At 43.7% G+C, this 4,521-nt stretch overlaps 1 pseudogene; it reads left to right on the top strand.

Annotated features, from left to right (window-relative positions):
- The first annotated feature begins 4,021 nt into the window (after positions 1-4,021).
- LOC126268369 (5S ribosomal RNA) lies at positions 4,022-4,139 on the top strand (annotated as a pseudogene).
- The last annotated feature ends 382 nt before the right edge of the window (positions 4,140-4,521 follow it).

Genomic DNA, 4,521 nt, shown 5'->3' with positions numbered 1-4,521 from the left:
AGAGTGACGGTGACGCCTTTCTCCATTCATTTGTGACAGGAGACGAAACGTGGATACACCACTACGATCCGTAGACGAAACTTCGGTCTACGGAATATCGACACAAAGACTCGCCCCAGTAAAGGAATTTTAAGACGCAGCCGTCAGCTGGAAAAAAACATGGCCACAACGTTCTGGGACGCAGATGGTGTTATCCATGATGATTTCCTTGATCGTGGAACATCAATAAATTCAGAGAGTTACACCACATCGGTGCGGACTCTGAAACGACGGCTAACCAGCGTCGGAAAGGAAAAGGGAATTGTTTTCTTGTAGCATGAGAATGCCAAACCACACACTTCACGTGCTATCACAACAGAACTTCAGAGACTAACTACCGCGCGGCATCCTCCATACAGTCCAGATTTAGCACTATGAAAATGATTATTATTTAATATCATTCAAATTTTCTGAACAAATGCTGAATGTTCGGACAATTTGCCACCCATTTTTAGTTTACACAGATATCTCCTAGGATATACATGCACACAGCCGCAGTAATTATTACTTTTCGGTTATAAGCCTGCGCCGATGTGGATATGGATATGCGCAGATAATAATTACTTCGTGTTAAAAAAAACTGGAGGACAATGCCAATGTTATGATTTTCGTCTACCTGCACCACACCGAGAAGTACCACACGTTAAAATCATTTCACATCATTGTGAACTAACCTACATATTTTAAACAGACTATGTGTCTGTTTCTAACAGTATGCCATATGTGGCGTTAGCATATAACACGATTTCATCTGACTTCTCAATGTTTCGGGCAGGTTCCAAGAACATAAGGTCAATAATTACGAAAGAAAGTTTAAATTTTCGAATTATTGAAAAATGTGACAGGCTGTGTTTTATTGAAATATGACCAAGGCTTATCTCTATTTTCTTCCACTACGGAATTGTAAACCAGGAAGTATGCTTTCAGTAAATAATCATTTACAGAACGTGAGCAAAAACGTGTAAACACCAAAAGCAACAACATATTAACATGCCTAATACGGTGCAAGAAAACCGTTCGCTCTCAGATAAAGGAACAGTCACCTGGCAATAGAAAAACAGAGGTCCTGCATGGTTTTCAAGGCAATCTTGTGCCATTCCTCCTTATAAATAGTCGCAACTTCAGGTAACGATGAGGTGGATACCGATCACGCACAAAGGCTCGATAATAATGAGATTTGGTGACTGGTGGCGGTGCGACAATTCATAAACAGCTCACGAAACAAGTGCTGGACGTAGTGAGCTGTCTGGATGGGGGCTTGTCATCGTGGAACACGACATCACAACTGGGGAACAAATACTGTACCATGGAATGGATCGGAGCAGCCAGAAAGGTATCATAAGCCTTGACAATAATGTGACCTTGCAGAATAACCATGGGGCCCATAAAATCCCACGATATCACTGCCGAAATCATCACCGATTCTCCGCCATATTTCACTCTTGGGACGTAAACTCGGCCAGAACTTGGAAACAGCGTGAAACAAGACTCACCCGACCAAATGAATTTCTTTCATTGCTCTGTAGTCCAGGTTTCAAGGCTTCGGCACCATGTTTTCCTTTTACGCACATTTGCGTTATTGACAAGGGGTATCAGAAATCCAGCTCCCCTAGCAATTCGATGTATATTATGTTGTTTTGCGGCTGATAGGCTCGACAAGTGCGGCGATCGGTTCCATTGTGACTTTTGCGGCTCTGTTCCTCTTATTTTTCGTCAGGATGCTCTGCAACGACCGCCTGTCACACTCACTCAACACACACTTTCGTCCACGTTGTGACTCGGCGGATGATGTTTCTCCGCCTTCTCTGCATGCAGTATAAATCTTCGATATGTTGGCTCTTGGAACACCAAACACTTCGGCTCCCTTGATTATGGAGCCACCCAACAATGTGCCCACCTTCGAATTCGCTTAGCTATAACATACTGTTCTCACATCTACACGGAACACTGTTCTGACCACAGTCGACACCTTCAACATATTCAGAACACTGCACAGTTGTCGTTCGGCGGCAGAAGCCAAAGCGCCGCCCCCAGGCTTCGTTAGCATTTGCAGTTATGTTCAAACACGCGTTTCTGGCGGTGTTCGCATATTTGATCAGTCTTCCAACTGGTGTGATGCAGCACGTCACGAATTCATCTCTTCTGCCGGGCTTTTCATCTGAGAGTAGCACTTGCAACTTACGTCCTTACCCCATCACTCCAACTAACTGTCAACGTTGTTCTGTGAGTGATTCGAATTTATCCTGGTACTGTTTTCCCACAGTCCACGTCCCTCCACCATACACAATGCTGTGCTACAAACGTACATTCCCAGAAACTTTTTCCTCAAATTAAGGCCTATGTTTGATTCTAGTAGATTTCTCTTCGCCAGGAATGCCGATCCGTCCAGTGTTACTCTAGGTTTTATTCCTCCCTTGCTCCGTGTGTCACGGGTTATTTTGCTGCCTAGGTAGCAGAATACCTTTACGTCAACTTCTTCACGATCACCAACTCTACTTTTAAGTTTCTCTGTAGTCTCATTCTGCTACTTCTCATTACTTCCGTCCTTCTTTGATTTCCTCTCAGTGCACACTCCGTATTTATTAGGCTACTTATTCCTTTCAACACATCCTGCAATTCTTTCTCAGTTTCACTGAGGATGGTAATGTCATCAGCGAATCTTATCATTGATATCCTTTCAACTTGGATTTTAATCCCTTTCTTGAACCTTTCTTTTAATCGCGTCATTGCTTCTTTGATGTATAGATTGAACAGTGGATGTAAATGCGGATAAAAGATTTTGAACCACATATTGTGTTCGAACACTATGAACTACCTCGAAGAAAACGGTCTATCGACACAGCTCTTTACTCACACGAAGTGTTGAATGCTATTGACAAGGGATGTGAAATTCATTCCGTATTTCTAGAGTTCCACAGAACGCTTTTGACACTGTACCACACAAGCAGCTTGTAGTGAAATTGCGTGCTTATGGAATATTGTCACAGTTATATGACTGGATTCGGAATTTCATGTCTGAGAGGTCACAGTTCGTAGTAATTGATTGAAAGTCGTCGAGTAAAACAAAAGTGATTTCTGGCGTTCCAAATGGTAGGATTATAGGCCGTTTACTGTTCCGTATCTACATAAACGATTTAGGAGACGTCTGAGCAGCCGTCTTAGGTTGTTTGCACAAGATTCTGTCGTCAAAAGATGAAAACAAACTGCAAAACAATTAGAAAAGATATCTGTATGGTGCGAAAATTTGCAATTGACCTTAAATAACGAAAAGTGTGAGATCATTCATATGAGTGCTAAAAGGAATCCGTTAAATTTCGGTTATACGTCGAATCAGTCAAATCTAAAGGCCGTAAATTCAACTAAATGCCTAAGAATTACAATTGCGAACAACTTGAATTTGAAGGAACACAGCCGGCCAGAGTAGCCGAGAGGTTCTAGGCGCTACATCTGGAACCGCGTGACCGCTACGGGGCGCAGGTTCGAAACCAGCCTTGGGCATGGATGTGTGTGATGTCCTTAGGTTGGTTAGGTTTAAGTAGTTCTAAGTTCCAGAGGACTGATGACCTCAGAAGTTAAGTCCCATAGTGCTCAGAGCCATTTGAAGGAACACACAGAAAATATTGTGGCAATGGTTAACCAAACACTGCGTTTTATTGGCAAGACACTTACAAAATGTAGAAGAGGTACTAAAAAGATTACCTACACTACATCTGTCCGTTCTGTTTTGGAATACTGCTGCGCGGTTTGGGATCCTTACTAGATAGAACTGACGGAGTACATCGGGAAAGTTCAGAGAAGGGCCGCAGGTTTTTTGCTATCGCGAAATAGGGGAGAGAGTGTGAAGGACATGCCACAGTATTTGGGGTGGACATAATTAAAACAAAGTCATTTTCCGTTGTGGGGGAATCTTCTCACGGAATTTCATTCACCAACTTCCTCCTCTGAATGCGAAAATATTTTGTTGATGCCTACCTACATAGGGGCCAACGGCCTTGCCGCAGTGGTAACACCGGTTCCCGTCAGATGACCGAAGTTAAGCGCTGTCGGGCTCGGCTAGCTCTTGGATGGGTGACCATCCGGTCTGCCGAGCGCTGTTGGCAAGCGGGGTGCACTCAGCCCTTGTAAGGCGAACTGAGGAGCTACTTGATCAAGAAGTAGCGGCTCCGGTCTCGGGAACTGACATACGGTCGGGAGAGCGGTGTGCTGTACGCTGAAGATGACACGGCGGCCGATCGGTGAAGTTGGGTCTCCATGGTCTGTTCGGGCGGATTTTTTTAGAGAGTTTAGTCTACCTACATAGGGAGAAACGATCACCATAATAAAATAAGGCAGATCAGAGATCGCATGGAAAGACATAGGTGTTCGATTATTCCGCGCGCTCTGAGAGATTAGATTAATAGATAATTATTGGGAAGGTGATTCGATGAACCCTCTACGAGGCACTTAAACGTGATTTGCAGAATATCCATATAGATGTAGATG

Source organism: Schistocerca gregaria, chromosome 4, assembly GCF_023897955.1.
Source record: "Schistocerca gregaria isolate iqSchGreg1 chromosome 4, iqSchGreg1.2, whole genome shotgun sequence".
Taxonomy (NCBI): domain Eukaryota; kingdom Metazoa; phylum Arthropoda; class Insecta; order Orthoptera; family Acrididae; genus Schistocerca; species Schistocerca gregaria.
The sequence above is the reverse complement of the archived record's forward strand: the minus strand, read 5'-3'. Positions and strand labels throughout refer to the sequence as shown.